We start from the raw sequence: 26,731 nt of genomic DNA on the forward strand, positions 1-26,731 counted from the left end.
GACTCCTGCCAAAGGTGCATAGGCTTTGATAGGGGTTGATCCCTTTATGAAATTTTGCACACATGGGTCAGGTATTGCATTTTACAACAAAATGAGCCCAACTCACAAAGGGTATAAGGATTTTGTAAGCAGGAAACATATGTTTAAAACCAGAAATACCTCCTTTACCCCCGTCAGGAATTCACAAAATCATTCCACTATTCGTAAATTGCTTACTGTTGCAGATTTTAATGCCATAAGTATGCAGAATTCTGCTGTAGTAAATGCCGCACAAGGAGTTGGATGTGGGTGTTACAAAAACGTTTTTCCTTTTAAGTTTATGAATTACAACACACAGGTATGATGTTGGTCATTCACAAACTGAAATACTACCGTTTCACACCCTAGAAACTGTCAAACCTGTTTGTCTGGAGTAACGTCCATTCCAGGACGGGAATGTGAATGGATCACCTGGCAATTTGCTTGAGGATTACAAGAAGGGTCTTCACCAAGGCAATAAAGTTTTCCTAGCAGAGAAAAAAATTATTTACTTTTGTGCATGTGACTAATTTTCCCAATGTGCAGAATTTATGGTTGTATGCCACAATACTGACTTTTAATACACACCCAGGTAAACCACCATGATTATGACAACACAAATATCAACTAACACATTTTGAAAAGACAACAGTACCAATGTCAAAAATATATTTAAAAAAATATTATTTTCCTATCAACACAAAGTATTGAAAGAAGCATTATTAAAAACCTATAACCGAAAAACATAAACATTTCAGTACGAAATTTAAAAAATGCAAACAAAGATTAGTTACAAAGTAACAACCATGTAAATTACACATGGTAAAAAATAATAACACTTGCAAAGGTTATAAAATACAAAACCTCAATTCAAATTATGGTGTATTAATAGAACACACCACAAACAATTGTGGTTCATACCAGAGGAGATGAGAACAATGCTCTGCTTCACATAGTGCAGAATGTACATTTAATAATGTTACTATTTGAAAAGTATGAAATGTAACACCTTCCAACAAATTCCTAAATTTAATTTACCAATAATTTACCTGCATTTCGATACTCAGACCAACCCGACGGTGAGCAGTATTCTAGCCGACTTAGAGGCGTTGCAGCTCTCCCAACAGGTATCTCAGCCCACCCATGTAGGAGGCCATATTTTGGACCCCCTCTTTACCAACTTGGGCGAGGTTAGGGTTATGGCCATCTCCCCTTTAGACTGGACAGATCATTTTTTGGTGACCTGTCGGTTCTCCTTACCTGAGATCCCTCCCACTCCATTGGCTAGAAGGGTGCCCAGGCGGCGCTGGAACAAACTGAAGCTAGACGATCTGCATCAGCTTCTAGCGGAAGAGCCGCTGGGCCCACTGAATAATGCGGAAACAGGTTATGACCAGATTTGCGCGTGGATTACTAGCGCACTGGACTCTTTGATTCCTATTGTGTCTAGTAAAGTGAGTGTTAGACAATCGAGCCCTTGGTATGACAATGTGTTGCGTGCCCTGAAGGGTGCTTGTAGACGGGCGGAGAGGGCGTGGCGGAAGACGTATGGGGCTGACTTGAAAGCTGCTTACGTTGCCTCTGTCAGGACTTACCACCGTGCTATTTGTAGAGCTCGTGCGGCATTTTATGCCTTGGAGTTCCGCAATAGCCCGAACCCGTCCAAGACCATTTTTAAGGCCGTCAAGGATCTCTTGGTGAAAAGGACTTCCTCGGTGGCAGTGGGGTCCATCTCTCATTGTGAGGCCTTGGCTGCCTTTTTTCTGGAGAAGGTCCAGACTATTTACCGGGCCTTCCCCAGCTCGGGGCCCGTCCTGGAAGTTCGAGAAGGGGGTCAAAGCCTTTCCATCCTGCACTCCTTCCCCCCATTACTCCTGGAGGGGTTTAACAAACTTGCCTCTCAGATTAAATCGGGTTCTCCGTTGGATCCAGTTAGATCTGCTCTTTTTAGAGAACAATCTTTTGTGGGGGGCTCTGCAGTTTGTACCCTAGTTAATCTTTCATTGGAATCAGGGGTGGTTCCAACCAGATGGAAGCAGGCGGTGGTCTCTCCAATCATTAAGAAGCCTGCACTGGACCCCTCGAAACCTGAAAGCTATCGCCCCATATCACTCTTACCCTGGCCGGCAAAGATAGCGGAGGCCCATGTCAACCGGGCCTTGTCAGAACATCTGGCCCGGACTAAGGCCTTAGACCCTACACAGAATGGCTTCCGTGCTGGGCACAGCACGGAGACGGCTCTTCTAGCTATGGTAGAGCACCTACGATTGGTGCTGGATGCTGGTCAGACGGCGGCGCTGCTACTATTAGATCTCAGCGCTGCCTTCGACACTGTCTCCCATAGCATCTTGTTACATCGGCTAGGGGAGATTGGTGTTGGGGGACAGGCTTTACGGTGGTTCCACTCTTTCCTTGACAATCGCTCATTCTGTGTGGCTATTCCTCCCTTCAAGTCCAAATATCATCCTCTGGCCATGGGGGTTCCGCAGGGATCCTCGCTGAGCCCCATGTTATTTAATCTGTACGTGAGACCACTGGCTGAGGTCGCTAGGCAGTGGGGCCTGACTTTGGTCTCATATGCCGATGACACTCAGCTGGCGGTTACTCTCAGCGGGGATGCGGACCAAGATGCCCCCAGGTTTCAGAATGGACTGAAGGCGGTGGCCAACTGGCTGACGGCGAATTGCCTCCAGCTTAATGCCACTAAGACTGAGATTATGATTGTCGGGAAGAGAGTGGAGCTTTGGGGCGACAGGTGGTGGCCTCCAGAACTGGGTCCTGCTCCGACTCCGGTTCTGGAACTAAGAAACCTGAGAGTCTGGTTGGACGCTGGCCTTACTTTTATCGGCCATACTAAGAAAACAGCAGCTTGTTGTTTTGGTGTTCTTCGAGGCTTGAGACCCGTGCTTAGATTTTTTGATGCTCCAACTAGGCAGCTGGTGATTCAGGCTACAGGTATTTCTCACGTGGACTATGCCAGTTCTCTCCTGGTGGGAGCTAATCAGGCAGAGATCTCCCGCTTGCAGCGGGTACAAAACGCCGCCGCAAGAGCGATAGTCGGTCTGCCCAGATTTTGTCCTGTCTCCAATGTCCTTCGTTCTTTGCACTGGTTACCTGTCAGGAAGAGAATTGATTTTAAAGTCCTCTGTCTGGCTTTTAAAATTCTGAAGGGCATGGGGCCTCAGATTTTATCTAACCTTTTGTCCCTCTATATTCCAACTCGTGCTCTGCGTTCCGCTGGCCAGGCTCTTGCCGTGGTCCCACGTTTCAGGCTGTGTCGTGTTGGTGGACGCTCTTTCTGTGTTAAGGCCGCTAATATTTGGAACTCTCTCCCGATGGAAATTCGTCTGTTGGAGGATCTTATGCTCTTTCGGAAAGCTATCAAAACATTTTTGCTTTAATATTCTTGTTTAGCTTTAGCTTTTTCCAATTTTCTGTTTTCCAGCTGCTTGTTGTGTTGTGCTTCCCCTTGTTGGTGGCGCCAGGACGCTCCTTTGCTGGAGCAGCTGTGCGCAAAATAAATACATATAACATAACATAACATAACCCTTTTAGTATATTTAAAATACATTTGTAAAATAAATAGCCCCTTCTTATAGTCCCATTACAATAGGTCAGCTGAAAACATTTCAGACTAAAATGCTAATAAATAAGATTTAAGACGCATGAAAAATAACAACCAGGTAGTAAAAAACTATATTTTTAGATGTTTATTAAAACAAACGTAAATGCTAAATATTCTAATACCTAAACCTATCCTATTAAACCTATTTCCTTTAAAGTTACATAATTTATTGAAGTGTCCAGTGATCCCACCTGTACAACCTAGCAAAACAGGAAACCACACCTGACTTACATGAGATACACCTACTATAAAGAAGACACTTTAAATGAAAGAATGCATTGTAATTGCACTGTATTCTATTCAAATTGTTGTTATGGGAGGGCTATCACTGCTAATAAAGCCAGTGAAACATCAGAGACCACAACTATCTGTCTTCAGTGTCTCATATAAAATAAAGACACACTCTACAGCTTCTATGAGTGCTTTAACAAAACTCTGTGCCAATACCTGTGAAACTAGCTAGGCCAACGCCAAAAGTAAAAAACCTTAAAATAATAATCAGTAGAAAAAGAAGAAAGAGAAATAGGCCACACCAATACACATAACCTTTCACAACATTGACACCCCCTTATTATAACACATATTAAGAAGAGTTTATACTAAATGATAATAATCATAAAAACTAAATGAAATGACAAAAAAAGAATAATTAATTGCCAATACCATACTAGCATTAACACAATCACCAATTTGGTTAATGGGCAGGACTACACTTCAAAAAACAAATATCTCAGTTACACTATCCCCCTAGTATATGTGCTTTTACCTGAGAAGCAAGCTTGCACTTACCACAAACATTATGTTATGCTAAGTCATGTTATATTATGTCATGTTTCGTGGGACAGGTAGAAAAAGGAGTGTACTCCTGCCCTAGCACTCCTGATATGAGACTGGTGAGCCAGCAGGCGAGATGTGAGGACAAGGCTTGCCCCAGTAACCTGGTTGCTCCAACCAGGAGATGTGTCTGCTTGAAAAGAAGTCCCACTCCCTTTAGTCCACTCCCAGGATGCCTTTGGCTATATGAAAGAGAATGTGTTTTGTCCAGAATCCAGACATTATTTTAAATTTGATGGGAGATAAGCAAGTATTTCAATCACATTTCTCTGACCTTTCTCCTCGAGTCAAGGAACGAGGCTTGATGGTATTGCACTGCTAGTGCACAGTTTAGGCAGACCAGAAGCTGGGTATTATCCATTACCTCCTCGTCCTGTCTCCCCGTCCCATTCCTGATGAAGTGAGCAGCTAGTCTGCTCTACAGAACCCCTACCTAGCTGAGCTGTTGGCACTTCCCCCTAGGATGATGTCACCATCACGTGACTACAAAAGGGGGAAGTGCCGGAAGAAACATCCTGTTTTTTCGTTTCTGCAGTCTACGACTGCATTTCTGGCTGTGCTGTTGGAGGCTTCCTGTACTGGTAAGTCTCCGTGTTCTTTTATGTTTTATTTGCGGCGGCCTGCTCTAGCGGCCGCCTGTGTTTTTATTCTCTGCCGTTTCCCCCGCGCTGGCTCCGTTGTGGGGCTTCTTTGTTACACGTGGCTCGCGTTAGCGGCCGTCTCTGTTTGGGGCGCTATTTTATACGCGGCTCGCGTTAGCGGCCGTTTTATATTGTTCGTGCTTGATTGCTCACCTGGCTTGGGTTGGCCTGCTCCAGCGGCCGTTCCTGGGCGTTCTCCGGTCCGTTTTTTGCCCTGCTCTAGCGGGCAGGGGCTTTTCTGTGGAGTTTAGTGTCCTGCATGTTTTCAGGGGGCGATTTTTGCGGCTGGCTGGGCTTTTTATGCCGGCCCAGTTTTTTTCTCCTCCCACAGGTGTTCGGGTCCTCGGCTATATTTGGGGTCCTTGTTGGGATGTTTTTTGTCCTTGTTTGTGCCTGTTGGGAGTGTTTTTTGGACTTTTTGGCTTCCGCAATGGATTCGGATGCTTCTTCTTCTGCGGCCCCTCTGGATGCCCTGCGCCTCCTTATTAATGAGGCTGTGGCTGCTGCTTTCCTGGCTAGGAACGCGGCTGGGCCTCCTCCCAAGGAGCCTCGTGTTTCTTTGGATGCGCAGGCTGATCCTGTGGAAGACTTTGGTCCTGATGAGGATGTGGGTGTCCGTGGTCGTTTTGTTCAGGGTGCTGAGCTCGCTGAACTGTTTGCCCATGTGAGGTCCAACTTGGGTTTTTCTCCTCCTGCGGATGCTGTTGTTGAGGATGACTTTTTTACGCAGTATGTCCAGCCTGCTCCGGATTCTTTGCCTTTGCATGCTGCAGTGCGCAATGTGCTGTCTCACGAATGGAAGGAGGTGGACAAGTCTTCTTTTCCTCGTTTCCTGTCCAGACGTTACCCTCTGGAGGGTTTTGCTGATGAGTTCCCTCAGGCTGTGAAAGTGGACAATTTAATGGCTGGCCTTTCCTCTCAGGGTTTGGTTGTTTCTGAGGACGCCCTTCCTGTGGACGCTGTGGATAAGCGTGTTGAAGGGGCGGTGAAGCGTTCCTATGCTGCTTCTAATTTCTCTGTCCGGGCGACTGCGTATTCCAACTATATGGTTCAATCGCTCCTTAAGGACTTCCAGTCTCTGTCTGTTCTGTTGAATGACGGCGAGGATGCCACGCCTCTTCTGTCTTTGATGGAGTTGCAGGTGCGTTACCTGTCGGACATTTCCTTCGACAATTTGGGGGCGGCGGCCGCTGCTTCTGGTGCGTCCATTGCTGCCCGTCGTCATCTTTGGATGCATTCCTGGAAGGCGGACTCTTCCCAGAAGTCTGTTCTCCTCAAGTTGCCTTTTGAGGGTTCGAAGGTGTTCGGTCCTCAGCTGGAGGGCATGGTCAAGCAGTCGGTGGAGAACCGCAAGCTGGTGGCCCCGGTCCGTCCTCCTTCTCGGGGGCGTGGATTTAATTATCATCGCGCTTTTGGGCCTCCTGCTCGTGGCGCTTCTCAGCCCTTTCGAGGCAGGGGTCGTGGCCGGGGGGCCCCTGGACGTGCCAAGCCACGGGCCGCTGCCTGTGTTGCCGCCACCGCTTCCTCCTCTTCTCAATGACTGTCTGCCTTTGCCCGTTGGTGGTCGCCTCCAGTGCTTCCGCACCCAGTGGTTGTCGGTCCCGGATGCCTGGGCGGTTCAGACTGTTTCGGAGGGTTGCCGGATAGAGTTTTCCTCTCCTCCTCCTCCGGGTTTTGTTCAGACTCCTCTGCCCCGTCTTCCTCTGCGGCGAGATGCTTTGTTGGCCGGCGTACGGCTCCTGTTGGAGAAGAGGGCTATTGTGGAGGTGCCTCCTCTGGAGAGGGGCATGGGGTGCTACTCCATTCTCTTTCTCGTTTCCAAGAAAGACACTTCGGATCTTCGGCCTGTCTTGGATCTGAAGCGGGTCAATCGCTTCGTGCTCCATCGTCCTTTCAAGATGGTGACTCTCCAGTCCATCCTGCCTCTGGTCCTTCCGGGTGGCTTCCTGGCGTCCCTGGACCTGATGGATGCTTATCTTCATGTTCCTGTCCATCCAGACGACCAGTGTTTCCTCCGGTTTGCTGTGGGGAGCCGACATTTTCAGTTCCGGGTGCTCCCGTTCGGCCTTTCATCGGCGCCCAGGGTGTTCACCAAGCTGTTGGCCCCTCTAGTGGGTATTCTTCATTCCAGGGTGTTGCTGGTTTTTCATTACTTGGATGACTGGTTGATTGTCTCTCCTTCTTTTTTGCAGGCTCTGTTGGATGTGGACCGGGTGTGTCTTCTGCTGGGGTCCTTTGGGTTCCTTATCAACCACAGGAAATCCTCCCTGGTGCCCTCCCAGTCCCTTAAATTTCTGGGGGCTCTCTTCCGAATGGACTTGGACATGGTTTTTCTCTCACAGGAGCGCCAGTTGACTTTGTTTCGTCACCTTTCCTGGCTTCTGTCCCAATCCTGGGTGTCTGCCCGTCTCTGGTTGCGGAGTCAGGGGGAGATGGCGTCCACTCTGCATCTCCTTCCTTGGTCCAGGCTGCATCTGTACCCCCTGTTGCATCATGTCCTGTCGCACTGGGATCCTGCCTCCTTGGATTGCGAGACTCTGATCCCTGTCACTCCGGGGATTCGGGCGGTTCTCCAGTGGTGGTTGTCCCCTCTCTCTCTTTCCCGGGGGTTCGTTCTCCTTACCTCCTCTGTCTGTGGTCGTTTTGTCCAAGGATGCCAGTGCTCTAGGATGGGGTGCAGTTCTAGGTGCCTCCAAAGCTCAGGGTCGGTGGTCAGGCTTCGAGTCCCTCCAGTCGTCGAACTGGAAGGAGTTGAGGGCAGTTTGGTTGGCTCTTCTTTGGTTCGCTCCTCTCCTTCGGGGTCAGGCGGTCTCTGTGCAGACAGACAATCAGGTGGTTCGTGCTTATGTGAATCACCAGGGTGGAATGTGTCGTGCCCTGTTTCTCCTTTCCCGGAAGATCGGCCTGTGGGCCGAGTCGAATCTCTTGTCTCTGACGGCGGTCTATCTTCCGGGGACGGAGAATGGGCCTGCGGACTCTTTGAGCCGGGTGTTCCCTTCCTCGGTGTCCATCTGTCTGTCCCCGGATCTGTTTGATCTGATTGTCGTCCGGTTCGGCCTTCCTTGGCTGGATCTTTTTGCCTCGGAGGAATCCGCCCTTCTTCCTCGGTTTTGCAGCATCGTCCCCTCTCCGCTGGCGTGGGCCACCGATGCTTTCTCGATTCCTTGGTCGAGGGGTCTGCTCTTTGCCTTCCTCCGTTTGCCTTAATTCCGAGGGTCCTCCGGAAGATTCGTTGGGATCGGGCGGAGGTTCTCCTGGTTGTTCCGGAGTGGTCTCGGCGGTCTTGGTACCCCCTTCTGCTGACCTTTTCTGTTCACCCTCATTGGCGGTTTCCCCTGTGTCCCTCCCCTCTGAGGGTTCCTCTTCTCGGCCTTGCCTCCCTACGTCGCCTCAGGTTGGGGGTTTGGCACTTGAGAGGTTGAGTTTGCTGGATTTGGGTTGCTCGTTGGAGGTTGCCCAGTGTCTTCAGCTTTCCAGGCGTCCTTCCACCTTGCGTTCTTATGCTCGACACTGGAAGAGTTTTTCCAAATGGTGTCTGGGGAAGGGTCTCTCTCCTGACTCCTGTGTGGCCGTGAGGGTGCTGGACTTCTTACGGGATGGTTTCGTCCTGGGGCTTGCGGTTTCTTCCCTGCGGGCGCAGTGGGCTGCCATTCTTGCCTTTCGGGGTTCCTCTGTTTCCTCTGTCTCCCCGTTGGTGACTCGCCTTCTGCGGAGTTTCTTGCTTCAGCGTCCTGTTTCCCGTTCGCCTGTGCCTCCTTGGGATCTTCCCTTGGTTCTGCGGGCTTTGACGGGTCCTCCTTTCGAGCCGTTGGACTCCGTGGCCCTGAAGTTCCTTTCTGCGAAGGTTATTTTCCTGGTGGCCATTACTTCTGGGCGGAGGGTTGGTGAGATTGGTGCGCTGATGGCTTCTCCCCCCTTCTTGCACTTCTGCGCTGACAAGGTCATTCTCCGTCCGAGTCAGTTCTTTCTTCCTAAGGTGGTTTCTTCCTTTCACTGTCAGGAGGATATTGTTCTCCCGGTATTTTTTCCGGTTCCTTCTTCTCCTGAGGAGGTGCTCCTACATTCTTTGGATGTGCTGCGGGCTCTCTGCATCTACTTGGAGCGTACGGCTGGGTTTCGTAAAGTGGATTCCCTGTTCGTCACCTATGGCCTGTCGGGTATGGGGCTTCACCCTTCTCTGTCCACCTTGTCTCGTTGGGTCAAGGGCGCTGTGGTTTCTGCTTACGATTCTGCCGGTATACACCCACTACAACGCATTTTTTACAACGCACTACCCTTACAACGGAACTTTTACAACGCAAATACTATTACAACGCATTTATTTACAACGCATGTTTTTACAACGCAGGTACTTTTACAACGCATACCATTACAACGTAAGTATTGGTAAGTATATAATTATATTTAAAATGTTATATGTTAGTTTTTTTTTAAAGGGGTATTTTTAGGGTTCAGGGTCAGTTTTGGGTTTTTGGGTAAAGGGGTATTTTTAGGGTTCAGGGTCAGTTTTGGGTTTTTGGGTAAAGGGGTATTTTTAGGGTTCAGGGTCAGTTTTGGGTTTTTGGGTAAAGGGGTATTTTTAGGGTTCAGGGTCAGTTTTGGGTTTTTGGGTAAAGGGGTATTTTTAGGGTTTAGGGTCAGTTTTCAGTTTTTGGGTAAAGGGGTATTTTTAGGGTTCAGGGTCAGTTTTCAGTTTTTGGGTAAAGGGGTATTTTTAGGGTTCAGGGTCAGTTTTCAGTTTTTGGGTAAAGGGGTATTTTTAGGGTTCAGGGTCAGTTTTCAGTTTTTGGGTAAAGGGGTATTTTTAGGGTTCAGGGTCAGTTTTCAGTTTTTGGGTACAGGGGTATTTTTAGGGTTCAGGGTCAGTTTTCAGTTTTTGGGGTACAGGGGTATTTTTAGGGTTCAGGGTCAGTTTTCAGTTTTTGGGGTGCAGGGGTATTTTTAGGGTTCAGGGTCAGTTTTCAGTTTTTGGGGTACAGGGGTATTTTTAGGGTTCAGGGTCAGTGTTCAGTTTTTGGGGTACAGGGGTATTTTTAGGGTCCAGGACTGGGTTTGGGTTTTGGGGTTCAGGGGTATTTTTAGGTTTTAGGGCTGGGTTTGGGTTTTGGGGTACAGGGGTATTTTTAACATATATATTTAAAAATTAATAATTAAATATTAACATAAATAATTAAAATATTAAATATTAAATTAATAATTTATTAATTAAAAAAAATATTATTAATAATTATTTTACCATATTATTTACTTACCTATACTTACGTTGTAATGGTATGCGTTGTAATAGTACCTGCGTTGTAAATACCAGCGTTGTAATGGTATGCGTGGTAAAGGGTCCTGCGTTGTAAAAAATGCGTGGTAATGGTCTGCGTGGTAAAAGTCAGCGTTGTAACGTCATATATCCGATTCTGCCCACTGTCCCCTGCCTTCTTCTGTTCAGGGTCGGTCGACTCGGAGTGTTTCTTCCTCCTGGGCCATGTTCAAAGGGGTCTCTTTGAGGGACATTTGCAATGCTGCCACGTGGGCTTCTCCCCACACTTTTGTTGCCCATTATCGTCTGGAGTTGGGGATGGTGGCCTCTGCTGCTTTTGGGGCCTCTGTCCTTTCTGCTGTACATGATTTGTGATCTGTACTTGTTTTTGTGGATTAAATGGACCTTTTTCTTGCATTGTTCTGGTTTGTTTTTTTCTTACATTCACCGTGTGCTTGGGTATGGGCTCACTTCATCAGGAATGGGACGGGGAGACAGGACGAGGAGGTAATGCCTGGTTACTCACCGGTAATACCCATTACTCCGAGTCCTGGTCTCCCCGCCCCTTCCTGAGCCCTTCCCTCCCTCCCTGGTTTGGGGTGTCTGTGGGTGATTGTATGTGTTTCGTTCTGTTGTCTTTGGTATTTCAGGATGTTTCTTCTGGCACTTCCCCCTTTTGTAGTCACGTGATGGTGACATCATCCTAGGGGGAAGTGCCAACAGCTCAGCTAGGTAGGGGTTCTGTAGAGCAGACTAGCTGCCCACTTCATCAGGAATGGGACGGGGAGACCAGGACTCGGAGTAATGGGTATTACCGGTGAGTAACCGGGCATTTCTAGATGTTCCACCTGCTTTGCCACCCACAATATTTGTTCACAATCCAAGATATGTGATAAATTGGTAATGATTGACAGTGTCTTAATAGTTAGGCACAAAACCCTTTAAACAATAATTCTATCATGTCTTGTCTGAGATTCTTCAGGTATGCTGATGATCCCAACATCTCTGTGCTGGTAGCTGTGCTCAACATCTTCCATCAATTTTCAAGAGAATGCACTTGGTCCATCAAGTCTTGTACTTTCTGCTTGAGGTCAGATTTTTAAGTTGTATTCCCTACAGCTTTTTTTCTGATTGGGTGAACGTTTTAGCCAAGCACTTGTGGTCATCAGGAAATATATTTATCTCAGAGGGAATTGCAACAACCCTCACCTCAAGAGACACTCTGGCTGTTTCTATGGTCTTTAGCATAGTGTCTAGCTTACCTGGAGGGAAGTAGCTTCAGGGGGAGGGGTGTTTGGGGTGTTACACCCTGCAAAATATTTTATTCTGTAGTAAATAGTTAGGTGCACGTGCTTCCAGTTGGATATTGTGAAGGGCTGTCACATTTCAGCTGAGATTTTTCACTGACAAAAACACATATGCATACTCTCTCGTCCCTGGTTTGAAGCCTTAAAAAATGTTGATTAGTTTGAAAAAAGTGTTCTAAGTGCTGCTGATAAATCCATCCCTCTCTCACGTTCCACTACCCATTAAGCTCTCTCATGTCCGGCTTCTTGCATAATGTGTTTTGACAAGATAACCGAGCGTGATTGCTGGGAAATCAGAATTCCCCCCTCAATCTTATTGACCGAGCTACACCCCTGCTTACCTGGTAAATGTGTGGGGGAGTGAGGAGTCCCATTTTCCATGTGTAGTATGACGCCAGGTTTGGCTGGCTTCAACCTGGCCATGGTGCCAGGAGTGAAGAAGAGTGGGACGAGTTGTAGCGTGCATGAGGAGAAAGAGAAGAAAGTACTGAGGGATAAATGGTGATTGCCTTTGCTCAAGCTGCATCCCTCAAGCATTTTATCCTAAGAAGGCTGAAGCAAATGGATGCCACAATGTACTCCAGGCAATCCAAGCTCTTCAAAAAAGGTCAGGATTTCAGGACCTTATCCACCAGTCCCGCAGGGCCACAGGGTGCAAGCCGGGGAGCTCATGGATGAATAGGTCCCTGCAGGGAATACCTTTGATGAAAATGTGTCAATAAGGACTCCTTCTGGCGCTCCCTCTGGGAATCAGTTGCCCTGAGTTAAATGGGTAATTCCTCATCAAGACCAGTGGCAAGTATTAGGCTTGTTCCAATTTTTCATCACTTAAGAGTGCCTGAAACAAATAGTTGACAAGCATGCACGTCTTTGGGGGAAGTAACTTCTTTACATTCCACCCTGACGAAAGCCCAGGACTTATATAGGCCAGATTTTAGGGGCTGAAACATGTTGGTGCTAGAGTAAGGGTCACAGGACCATCAAATCCTTAGACACCCTATGGTATATATTTTAACCTTCCCTCCTACTCCATTATTAAAGATTTCTTCAGTAGTGGGTGCGGAATTTTATCTTTAACAGTACGTCCCCATACACAATATCTTTAAGTGCTCCCTGAAATATCGTATTGCCCACCCCAACTTTTAGCAGTAGGGGTAAGCCCTATGATGAAGCATGTCACTATTAGGTTGAGTGAGGGCTATTTAACGAAAAGGGCATCTTTCCCTTCCCACCCATAGCAACGGGTTGGACTTAGTTCTGCTGTTTCTCTTGTGAACGTGTTCAGGAGAGGATCACCACTACATACTTAGGAACCCCCCACCCTATTTGGCTCACCCTTTCATTGCTTGTCCTATGTAGAGAGAAAGCAACCATTCGATTATAGAAGGTTCATTCATGTGTAGAAAAGCTACCGAGAGGCCTCCAGGAGGTACAGCACATTATGAGATATATGATCTGAGTCCTTAGCCACCCACAACCACATTGAATCTAGACAGTTTACAGAGCACTAGCAGCCCAGACCATTAAAGGGGTGCCACAAATCGGCCCAAAGACAGGTTCAAAGTGCAGGCATCAAGCAGTACAACACACACCTCCACAGCAAAGCACCTCTACATCAAGGTCCAGCCAACATGCTGGTTCTAGTGGGGGGCATCAGTAAACCAGTGTCTCATTGCCCCAAGACCTGCATCTTGGTACGAATCTGCGCCCACCTTCCATAGTTTTAATCCCCACAGAGGTCAGCCACAAGTTCAGGGGACCAAGTCTGGAGATGCAGCCCTTTAGCAACGATTTGTGGGCACCCCTGGTAGAAGACCCAGCCCTGGGGCACAGGTCTGGAGAGGCCCCAGCCAAAGTTGTGACAGCAAGCCACTGGTAACTATAGTTTTTGGACAACTTATGGATTGACAAATATTGTGAAACAAAACTATTTTGTCAAGAATATTGGGGATGTCCAAAATATCGTGGACAGAAATATCAAATGTAAGAATATAATTTTAAGTGTTTTTTATATTCTTTTTAAAATATTGTTTTTAAAGATATTGTTGTTTATAATATCATTTTTATGTTTATTTTATTATGATTTTTGTATCATTTAATTAGTGCTGTATGTAGTTTGTGTGCTATTTTTTTGTTACCAATTTATTAAATATAAAACATTATTACAATATATTGAGAAAAATAGATATTCCAGAGACTTTGTTTGCTGTAAGTTTTTTATTTTGTTAGTGAAGTGGGATGTTGGGTTTATAGAGGAAAAGGGTGGGAGATGTTGCTGTATGAGAGATAACATTATATTGTATTAATTTAATTAGTTCTGTTGTAGTTAGTATTTTAGATTGTTATGAGAAAATATTTGTAAAAATTGTGGGTTAATGTTTATTTTAATTTTTTTTAAATTGTTTAGTGATATTGATGTTTTCTTATGCTTTGCTATGTTTTTATATAACATTATACTTTACATAATTGTTTAGATGTTCTTAATTTATTGACATTTTTGTATTATTTTATAACATTGTTCCATATTTTGTGCACATTTTTTAACAATTTTGTCTTAAAACCCCATTGTTATCTATAGAGAGATAGTCGGTTTTTATGTTTCTATTCTTCTGACGTTTTCTTCCTGCTAAAGGCCCGATTCCGATCTCGCTTGGAAGGGCACCGAACGCGATCCATCCAGAAAAAAATACGAGCCGTACGCATGTTTTCTGCCCGATTTGTACAGCTGTACAAGTGAGCAAGTACGATACGAGCAACAAGAAATTCACCAACCAAATAATTTCTGGGTCCGAACCGCTCCATACGTCTCGTCCGTACACAAACTGTGCCGTGCAATGGATGCGATTTACGACCGAGCCAGAACAATGCACACGTCAGACAGCTGGTGCGAGCCGAAGTTTCCGGCTCGCAAAACGTCCTGGAAGTTGTCTTTGGGGGTCCGTGTTGGACCCCCTTTCAATCATGGCCTTATGACTCGGACACAGGGGGAGACCCAAGGGTCTCCCCAACACAGGCATGTACGGTGCGGATGGCACTGACGCGTGCCCACTGTAGGGGGTCACCTTTGTGCGAGACGCACCTATTCAGTCAATGGGAGCCCATGTATGCCTCGTACGACCGGCTCCCATTGACTTCTATGGGAGCTCGACCGAACCGAGTCCGGCAGCAGGCGGCCACATCGTACTCTCTCGGTCGGACTGCAGGAGATCGGCTCGGTCGGAAAACACACCGGATCCGTCTTGGTCGGAGAGCTTTCCAACCTAGATCGGAATCGGGCCCTAAGTGTACTTTTGAAGTCTATTCCTGTCATTTGCATCAGATTTGGTGGTGGCAAGTCTCGAATGTGGGTAGATTTAACTAATGTTAGTTATACTGTTTGTTTTCCTATTGAGAGTTAGTTAGTTCTAATTTGTGTTCTCTTTTTTAGGAGTGTTGTGCATTAAGCCTACTTAGAGTATTGTACTAGTCTTATGATAGTATAGATATTGTAATGTTATATCTTGTGTCTATTGTTAGTTTTACTATAATGTTTATATTGTATTAGAAAATAGCATTATGTGAGATTGGATATTGTATGTATTTTTACAGAGTTATAGATCGAAAGTATTCCCACGGACTTGTGGTATCTGTGGTATTTTGTTTTTAGGAAATTCATATACAGGCACATGCATCAAGCGATTTAGAAGTCGCTAAAATTGCAAATCGCAAAAAAATCGCAATTGCGATCGCAATTTCAAGAGTTGAAATGAATCAACCTTATTTTTGCGAAAAAGTGTAAATTTTCGCTAAAATAAGGAATCGCAAAAATATTCTGCGAAAACCATTGCGATTTCTCATTTGCGATTCGCAAATAAAGAATCGCAAATAAGGAATCGCAATAGAAATGCATGAAAAATCGTAATTAGCGATTTTCATGGGAATCGCAAAATTGCAATCACAATTTAAGAAGGGACACAACCAGGTGGTAAAAATGAGTGCAAATCTGAAACAGCTGAGGACCAACAGAAACTGATATAAACACACCCACAATGAGGTCCCACATTTCAAAATGGCTGGTCTGTACCTGATGGCGAGGAGGATGAGGCTGCAAGCTGCTCGACAGAGAGGGAGGCAAATCAATGAGCGCATCTTCAGAGTCCGCATAACTTTGCTAGGACAGGAGGAGGACGAAATATATGATAAGTATAGGCTGAATGGCCAAATGATACATGATCTAATCAATGAATTGGACCCCATCCTGCAACGACAGACTCATAGGACCAATGCAATTCCAACGCATGTCCAGATATTATGTTGCCTACATCTACTGATGTCAGGCACTTTTCAGGGAGTCATTGCAGTAGCAGGAGGTGTGTCGCAAAGTGCAATGTCACGAATATTGGCAGCTTTCCTTGATGCCATGATGGTCCGGATACACACACACATAGGTTTCCCTACCACAGCCCATGAAATTGCTAAGACCAAGCAGGAGTTTTACCAAATTGCTGGCTTCCCCCAAGTACTGGGTTGTATTGATTGCACCCATGTGGAGATATGTCCCCCTGCAGCTCAGGAATATATGTATCGGAATAGGAAAAGTTATCATTCCCTGAATATTCAGGTTGTGTGTAATGCAAAAAATATCATAACGGACATTGTGTCACAATTTCCTGGCAGTGCACATGATTCCTATATCTTCAGGCAAAGTGGCATTCAGACCCGTCTAGCAAGGGGAGAGTTTGGAGAGGGACATTTGCTAGGTAATTATGGGCAATACATCATTCCATTCCTTGTACAAATATTAAAGTCAAACAACCACTGACAGCCTTTCATCCCTCACATGTAGGTGACAGCACATATGCCTTGCGAAATTACCTGATGACACCATATCTCAATCCAGCCACTGCCGCACAAAGGAGATACAATGCAGCACATATCTCAACAAGGAACGTGATAGAGCGAACATTTGGGCTGCTGAAGAGCCGATTTAGACGCCTTCATAAGACCAGAGGAGCAATGAAATACAGTCACGGGGAATGCTGCAAGATAGTGGCAGCATGTGCCATGCTGCACAACATAGCCACAAAGGGAGGTTAGGAAATGGAGCTGTCTGACAGTGACTCGGAGGATGGAAACCAACAAGTGCAACACCACCCTGCCCTACAAGGCACAGGCGCAGCAGAAGGGCGCAGGCGCAGATTGGAGATTACACAGAATTACTTCTAAAGTGAGTAATGATGACACAAACACATTACATGCAATGAAAAGTATACTTTATGTAAATGAATCGTGACCAGGGAACAGAAGCAAACTGCCAAAGTGACTAATGTCACAAGACTCAATGGCATAAAACAATAACTCCAAAAGTAAAATGAAATGTACTTGAGAGTCAGTGATTAGGTCACAGCGTAGCAATGGTTAAGTCACCATTTTAAGCCAAATTTCTGGATGGGAGCCTAGCGTTTTTTCCCTCGAACACCCAGACGTCTGTCTGTGGCAGCATCTTCTTGCCTTTCGTTGGTAGTGGATGGGGTGGCGCTGCGAGTATTGCGTCTCACTGCACTTGCAACAGGCATTGTAGTACTGCTCAGGCTTAAGGCACACTCACTACTTTTATCCTGTGCAGTCATGTTCACTCGGCTACTAGATGCATTCATCATCTCTACTGCATTTGTCACTTGATGTAGTGCTTTGGCAACATCTCCGCTCCAATGACACATTTCGGTCTGCATAGTCACAGATCTACGCGCCAGCAGTGTTGTTGCCGTGGCCAGCCTATTGTTTGACTTTCCTTGATGTTTGAGCTGCTGCATCAGTTGGCGGTGCTGTCTATTGCGCGATGCATGCCCCTCCTGCATGACCTTTGTCAGTTCCTGGACACTACTGGCCAGTACTGCAATGTTGCCTGACATCTTAGCTATTTCCTCCTTCACTAATCGAGTGTTCTTGCCCTGCATGCGATGAGAACGGAGCATCTGTCCCTCCAAGCCACCCCAGACCGGATTTATTGCCTCTACCTGCTGTGGTCTGCGTGCTCTGCACCTTCTTCGTAGCGATCTACAATTGCCTCTCCGGATCTGTGTTGGTGTGGGTGTGACGCAAAATCTTTGCCGTACACTGACTGCAGGTGCAGCACTGACCTCATCATCAGACGCCATGGGACGCAGTGTTGGGACAGGTGACCTACGGGAATGAGGCACACGTGACTGGGTAGTTGGCAGAGCTGGTGTGTCCTCATGTTCTGATGCGCTGCTGTGGTGCATATCCAGACCATCACTGGCCCCGGCCTCATTACGATCTGCATCTGTGAGGTTAAACAGTGCAAAACAGCATCAATGTATGCTTGTGAGGTTATGTCACAGGTCACATTTAATACATTTCATGGTATTTTGGACATCTGCTACACTATTTCAAACCGTTTTTGGCATGTCTGTGTGTGTGTGTGGTATTGTAAGTACTTGGCCTGACTACAACTCCCATGATGCACTTCCCTTAGTAATGTTATAGTAGTACATGCTTTACAGTGTGCGCTTACGCTGTGCTGAGCTGACATCGTGCCTTCTGTACTTGGGACAATTTAAACATGTATTCCTCTTACCTTCAGACGTGTGTGCAGCTCTGGAGGTGTCCAGCTGCGTGACTACGACAACAGCTTCTGGCTGGATTGTTGACTCCACCAATTCCTCCATGGGAGTGTTTCCAGTGTCTGGTGGTGTGCCCCCTCCTGTCTTATGTGCCTCCTTCAAACGGTCTGCAATGCGCGCCTTGGCACGACTGCGCAGATCGTACCATCTTTTTTTCAGTTCCTCTGTGGTACGGTGAGTCACCACAATGGCATTTACTCGGTTCTGAATCCTGATCCATATCTTCCTTTTTTCCTGCTCAGGTACCTTCAGTGAGGCTTTTCCAAACAGCTTGTCATTGCTGTGCACTACACCCTCAATTAGAGTTTCTAATTCTTTTTCAGAAAATTTAATTTTTCTCTTCCTTGAACTTTGGCTGTCCTCTGCTGGATTTTCAGGTTCCATTTTGCAGTTCTTTGCAGGTGTACTCAGTCTCTCTCCCTCTCACTCTCCTCTGCTCCCAGAGCCAGCTCCCTCCTCCCCCTGAGCCTCAGAAATGAAAATTAGGCTTGGACAGCACACTTCCTGGTTCTGATGTCCTCAACATGCATCAATGTGAGACCTCGCAATTTGCGAATTCGCAAATTGCGATTTCGCAATTTGCGAGTTCGCAAACACAAGAAATCGCAATATAATCTGAGAATTTTACCGATTTCTTAAATATTCGCAAATTTCGTGATGCATAGCGTTTTGCGATTCCTTAATTGCGATTCCTTAAAAATCGCAATTAAGGAATCGCAAACTCATTCAATGATGCATGTACCTGTTGGTTTCTAGTGAACCAATATTAATATTTTTAAACTGCCTTTGATTTTTTGAATTTGCAGGAGTGGTTCTTTTTTGATTGTTCTGGGGTTTTTTTAAGGTTCATTGTGGCTTTGGATTACTTTGATGGATTTACCTATATTTTTACATTTTTAGAGCTTATTTTTATTTTTTAGTGGATTCTATTTTGACATCATGGACATAGACACATATCTACAGCTACAGAACTGAAGCATAATTTAGTTATTTATTTGTGGGTGGGAAATGGTATATATTATTATCTGTGTGTATTTGCTATAATTACAATTTGTTATTTTAAATTTTTATGTGGTACATTTACTTGGTTCAATTTTGTGTTTATTTCTAATGTGCTTTGTGGTTGTTGATGTGCTGATTTTTAATTAGTTATTAAAAATATTTGTATCAGTCGTCTTTTCTAAGTTTTTTGACTGATGTATAAAAATAAATTGTTTATTTATGCAACAATCCTTAGGTTATGGTGGCTTTTACCTTTGTTAAGGTTTGTTAGTTGGTGTGTAGGTAAATATTTTTTTATAATATGGGTTTTGCAATATATTCTACCTAGTGCACAACTTAGTTGCTATTAAGGATTCTAACTTTTACATTGTAGCATCTCATACATTCTACTGTTTTGTTTACTTATTTTGGGCTTAGTTTGGTTTACTGATGGCTTAATTCTTAGGTATTTGTTGCTTTGTTTTTTGCATGGCTTCTATGAATTTGTAGAGTGTAGGTTGGATTCTCCTTCTGTGAGTTGGAAGGCATTGTTCCATCCTTGTACAGAGTTGTTGGTTTTGGATTCTTGAGCCATGGTGCTGTTGTATATTTTCCACCAAAGCAGGTGTAATTTAGGTTGCCACCTGTGTCCAGAGATGTGCAGTATGCCAACTCAAGTGATTTAAAAGTAGTCCATTGGGCAGTGCTGAATTTGTCCCGGTGCTTGCCGGTTTTTAGCACCGGCACTTACTATTCAGGGCCGGGTCTACACATTTTACATGGTGTTAGCTTACTGACTCGGCCCAAAGTGGTGTTGTAACTTCTCGATCTCTCCCGAGTCCTGGTGAGTGCTTCTTTGTGACTTGTGAGGCGGAATCAGCATTGAGCAAAGATTACTACAGAATTTCAGACATCATCATCAATCATATATGTATGATGGCAACATGACAGCCCGCGGTCGTTAGTTCAGTGTTGCTGCCGGTGGTGGGTGGGAGTCAGACCAAGAGTCAGGCACTGATTGGACTGGGCCTAGGCCGAATTTAGTTGTGCGCGCGCTGCAAGCAGATTTTTTCCCAATGGCAATGCCCCGGTACACCCGTATCCTCAGCCACGAGTCATCAGCACTACGCGACCACATTGAGGGCAGGGCAGACTGCAGTGCAGCAGTAGCAACAGGCGGTGGGCCCAGTATTTAATAAGGGCAGTGGCAGAGCCCCGCAGCCCGAGCCAACCACGAGCGTAACTAAGTACTAGTATGTAGTACGCACACCATAAGCAGCAGTCATCATGCCAAGCATCCATTTTTGTGTTGGCGTGTCGGGCACCACCTCCGTGGTAGCTCTGGCTCCATCCCCATCATCAAGATTCGATGACGCACTGGGCCTGGCTGGCCTCGGGCTGCCCCAGCCCACGGTAGCATGGTAACGGTACACTTAATAGCAGTACTGTTAAATAGTATAATTTTTAAGCATGGGCGTAAAATCCGTTCTGCTCGCGGAATTTGTGATTTTTTGACAAATTTGCGTTCCGAGAATCACGCATATTTGTCAAAAAATACGCAATTCGCAAGCTTGCGGATTTTTTTGCTTGGTGGCGAGACTTTTTGTCCGCGAGCACGCAAAAACGGACTTGAACACGCAATTGCACAACGTGAGCATGCAACTAGCCCATGTACGACCGCATGGGTAACCTCACGGTAGCCGCACTGAAAAAATCCAGCGACCACGCAAAAAGCCCCGCAAACACGCAAAAAGCCCCGCGAACACGCAAAAATCCTCACGAATACGCAAAAAAAATCGCACATTCACGGATTTCACGGACCGCGAATTCGCTTTCGCGCGAATTTGCAGACCGCAAATTCGCAAATTTCGCCCATACTTAATCATTTTATCAGAACGGGCCAGGACCGACCGGCCAGGGTTAAGTTGTTAAAGAAGTCTTGACATATATAGGGCCGGCCGGTGGTTGGCCGGGTTGTGGGTTTAAAGTTAAAGGCCCTGCCCGGCCCCTACCTTTTACTGATTAATGCCATGAATAGCAGGATGTTGTGCAGGGCAGGCAGCACGGCAAGCACAGATTTTTTTCTAAATGCCATGCCCGGCTTGCCCACCTGCTGCACCCCACAATCCATCATTAGCCCCACGACGTTGAGAGCAGGCCCGGCAGCAGCAGCACACCAGGCAGGCCTACCTACTTATATAATCCGGGCAGTCAGTGTAATAAATAAGACAGTGCCCTGGACGCCCAGCCCACCATGAGAAGTAATATTATACTAACTAAGCAGGTCATTCCATGCCCATTGCCAAAGCGACGCTGCGTTTTTTTGTTTGAGCATGCTGGCGTGACTGTCAGGCAATATGGTAGCTCCGGCTCCACAAGATTCGATGACGCCTTGCCTAGATGGCACTTGGGATTGAAACTGGAGGAGTCACATAAGGAGAAGGGTCTACTGCATTGTTGGGAGACAAGACTGTGATCAGTGTGCTCCTACAGATGGTCACACTATAATTATCAAAGCTTTGAAATATTCTTCTTGGTCGGATTTACATCTCTCTTTTGCGTTTGTGCAGAACTGCAGATACACTTGCTGTGGTGCCATCTAACTTTTGCGAGCAAAAATATTTAGCGCCGAAAAGTAGATGCATGTATATCATAAAATGGCAGCTGCACCCTGACATAATTTACCGCTTTGCTCAATGCGTAATTTTGGAAAATTATTCACAATGGGCAATTACCCATGACTGGTTGTATTGCAGCCGGGATTCTGTGGAGTTAAGAAGTTAAAGGTTCAGCTCTGCCCTCGGCATGAAGTATCCTCCGGCTCCATTCCTTCCCTAACAGTTCGTCTTCAGAGTGGTCCGTAAATCAAATGTGCCATGAAAAGATGTTGAATAAACTGGTTGATTGCCTTCTTTACTACCTGTAAGTAGCACACACCCCCGGCTGGCACACATAATGAATGAGCCCATAGAGTAGACGTAGGTAAAGCTCGTTAATCATGCCATTGTAGTGTAGCTCCTATCTTCCCAATAGGCTCTGCGCATTGGAATAATACCTACAGCAGTAAAGGCCTAGGCCAGACGTTAACTAGGTCTACTACTGTCGATACTAGACTTAAAGTTTTGGGTTTGCCAGCGTAGCTCAGAGTTCACTAGAAACTTTCTCGAATGTTCAAGGAGGAATTAACTTCCCTGATTAGACAAGAAGGGATTTAGTTTCTGACAACCATAGAACATGACAACTTTGCTCTCCCCTAATCAAGAGTCAATCTCGAGAGTCGTGTGAACAAAAGGCAAATTATTTTACTCAGTCAGTACGTGCATTCTTAGTCTCATCAGAATGTAGAGAAAAGGAAGAGACGGGCGTGTTCAATAAAAAGGTGTTATTTATTGATCAGTCTCTTTTCTCATACAAGAGAAATGGATCGATATTATTGCAATACTTATAGTTAAGTAAAGTGCATACATTAAAAGCAATAGTATAAAATAATACTGTAAAAACATTGATATGGTTTCTAAGCCATAAGATGTTTTAAAATGAATAAAATATATTATATACACATATACATTTGACTAAACGTACTCAACTGGTGTTTCTAGATACGCCTACCCCGTGTACCTGACCTAAGTCTAATACGTGGGCGGGAATAGATAGTTACAGTTTAAGTTAAGTTTGTTTTTGCCAAGTGAATAACTAAAGAATTCTCTGTGAGGGGTTATTCAGTTCTGTACCTGGAATTTAGGATGAATGAGGAATGGTATCTCTCTCTCTGGTCTCGATATTCCAGGCGGCCTGCGAGGGCTGCCCAGAAACGCCGGTGCTGGATTCTCGGCAGGAGAAAGCAGCGCGTCTCTCAGCGCGTCAGAAAGGCAGGGCTGCTGCCAGCGGGGTCTGCTCTGCTCTTCGCTTCGGCACGTATGGCTGCTGCGTCTCGTCACCACGCGTGTGTTTGCATATGGCAAGATCGGTAATATTTATACCTTTAAGGTGCCGAGATTGACGTAAGGATGGACATAGATACGTCAATAAAGATGTCATACGACTTGCTCGTTAGCACATTCTTTTACTAAAGTTCTCGGTGAAATCAAAACAATGGCCGCAGGGTTTTGCCCAGGTTGTCATAGGTTTGATTTGTTATGAGAACTCCGTATGCCTTATCAGGGGCTGGAGGAATATTGCTTGTCTAATTAGATCGCAAGTGTTATGACCTAATCAGATAACACGTTCCTGTGCCGTAGTGTGACTGCGTCAGATAACGGTATCTGCATCATGGGGGTTTTCTGCCTCATGGGCTGACTGCTAGTTAACTTGTTGGTTTGTTTAACTAGAATAGGGTCAGGAATAGGGGGATCGATTCAGAACCTATAGGAATACATGACACCCACTCCACGCTAACTATGGACATATTTACTAATCTAGGCATAGTATAACATAGTACAACATACTATAGAGTAGTGTGTATACCTTACCACCCCAAAATACATAAATGCATTTTGAAATTTTCAAATATACTGAAAAAATTGTAGACATATATATATGGTATGCACTCAAGCTGTAGAAAAATGCCAAAGTAATCGCATTTGTATACATTATTGCTTATTTGGTATATGAGAATTACACATGAAATGGTTTCTTACAGAAAAAAGTTTTGAGACCATTCCATCACAGAATAAAATATCTTTATGAACATGCCAGCGGGCAGCTAATGTCTATAAGCTATCTAAAATTTAGAAACCTTAGTTCTCTAAGAATAGTTCTTACTTTAAGCAGAAGATAGTGTCCCGAAAAATATGCAAAAATATTTGGGGCTGCTGGAAAAACTGCTGTCCGTGAACTGGAGCGAAAATGTTCATGTGACTTTTATTTTTAAAGTTGAAGGCCGAATTCAGGGAACGCCGTGTGCGAGCTTGCTCAAAAGTCTCTATTTCTGTTCGGGTGAGAACATCATATCATTTAGGCTTTTGAAAAAACTGTCAACAGCTTCCTGGGAAAGTTCCACTAACTCGGAAATAGGTGTAATCATGCATTCTTGCGCATGATTGTCTCCATTGACATTCTGATTTGCATTACTGACAGAAGGTCGTACCTGTTCGATGCTGCTTTCATCTTGAACTTCACTACCCATCAATCGTAGTGGTGAAGCTTCCACGAATGCCGTCATCAGGATTGGTAGCCTTTGAGGGCAGCACAAAGCATGAACCTTGATCGGGCTCAACAATGTTTCTGCATCCATTGGCGCATCCGATTGTAGCGTCAGACAGGTGTCTAACACGCATTCTTCTCCGCATAGCAGACACCTCAATACAGGTAAAACACATCTTTGCCACATTGGTCGAAATGATAGAAACCAAGTCATGTTCAGGTCTCTAAGCCGGGAGAGTCCCAGGATTTTTGATATCCGGTCCCGGTATCCAATGGCTAGGATTGTTTCTTCCCTTGTCGCAAGAGTTTTGTCTGTGACATGGGTTGCCATAACGAAAAATAAGGACTAAGAATAGGATTCCTGCAATTAGTCCCAGGATCAGGGGAAGTCCGCCAAAAATCGAATGGACGAAATCTGGAAAAATACCTAGTATGGCTTTGAATGGTGTTAATGCCATCGAAAATACTGTCTTAAATACCTTTGAGACCCCATTGGTATCAGAAATATTTAAGATTTCATTCAGGATTTCCGTGAAATGTACGGGGGAATTAGTTGATAATAATGTATGTATCTCTGCAGTCGTCCTTGCGACTTGTAGATCATACGTTTCTTTTGATGACGAGAGCCTAGTAGGCGTCTGAAGAAGGACTGTTTTCATTCTGCTTAAAGTATCTATTCGAATAGAAGTAATTTTCAAATCGGGCCATGCCCTTGCCTCCCTGTCTGGGAAGGAGCTGGGGAACAATGTGCGTCCACAGCACTTGACCTTCGCAGTAGTAGTTACTAGATAAGGAGTCCCGGGCATAAGACTACAACATCTGCGGTCTACAATAAGAATGTAACTCCCATTATAGAGTCTTTGAAAGAATGGTTCTATTTCTGTTGCAGGTGCGCCTTGCTGGTGACATGAAAGGTTGTATGAATTCCCTTCACAGGCTCCATGCAAACTAATTCTGTTACACAGAAGTGTGCCACTCAGTGACATCGCACAATTGTTGCCACTAAGAAACACTTTCTGTCCTTTATTACTGACACATGCATGTGAATAGGGCAGGTTCCATGTTGTTTTAAGGTACCCCTTTCCCAATTTCTCGTACATGCCAGCCTGTATATATTTTTGGCAGTATTGAAACCTGAAGGTTGAGATTGGAATATTTATTATCCCATGTATTATCCATTCATTGACAGGTCGTTCTGACATTGTCATTGGTAATCTTTCTAGTTTTTCAATGCTCAAGATTGTATAATCAGCACCCTTTTGCGCCATACTGATTTGTCTATCAGTAAGGTTAAAGATTTGGAATAGTGACGTTGTGTTGATTAAACGCCAAGGCACATAGCCTGAACGCAGATTTTGTAACGTCCAGCCAAGCTGTACAATAGAACGCAATTGTGACTGACCGTGTTGTATAACAGTAAGTCTTGCGATAATATATCGATTGCTGACGACACAATGCTGTCCAAAGAAAAAATTCTGGAGGACAGAGTCATTAACCCATTGTCCACTACAGAAAGTGATTTTTCCAAATTAATACGGTCAATTTCCCGTATTCTCTCTGCTGTTTCAATTTGAGTAACCTTCCAGGCCTCATTGTATGCTGCATATACAGAGGATGCTATGAAACGCTTTTGACGCTGTTTGCGTGGTCCCAAAGTGAAGTCACGCAAGTCAGCACCATCAGTAAGTAAAGTTAGGTGTTGCTTAATTTCTGCTAGTGTGGAAGTTTGTAGCCATTGAAGGCATAATTTGCCCACACTGTAGGTGGTTATTATCCCTGGGTGATGTCTTTGGGGATATCTAGGGTCTGGCCTGGTCATTTTGAAACCCTGTGTTTTGTTCAGGAATCTGTCTTGACAGTTATTAGTATCTGTGGGCCAGATCAACCACTGTTTCCAATCAGGATGTGTTCTGTTTTGGTTTAATATATGGTTTACGTCTATCTCTTCATCTGTATCAGAGTTATTGCTAAACATTATTGGCTTTGGAATAGACGGTTTATTTAAATCTTTGATTTTGGCTAAGCCAAGACAGGTGGTCTGTTGAACAGTGTCATTTAAGAATATCATTTGTTCTGGGATCATGCAGGCTCTAAACAAAGCTTCTATACCCTGTACTTGCCATTCTTTTGTACCCCAAACACTTTTCAATTCAACATTTTTGTCCCAATAATCAAATCCAAAAGTATTCATTTGTTCAAAAAATGAGTCTGAATATAACAATTTTGTGTTGGTTATCATGGTTTTGGTTCCTGTCTTGTTTGACAATTTAAAATAAAATGTTTCAGCATTACTTGTGTTAAAACCTGAA

This window comes from Lissotriton helveticus, chromosome 6, assembly GCF_964261635.1.
Source record: "Lissotriton helveticus chromosome 6, aLisHel1.1, whole genome shotgun sequence".
Lineage (NCBI taxonomy): Eukaryota > Metazoa > Chordata > Amphibia > Caudata > Salamandridae > Lissotriton > Lissotriton helveticus.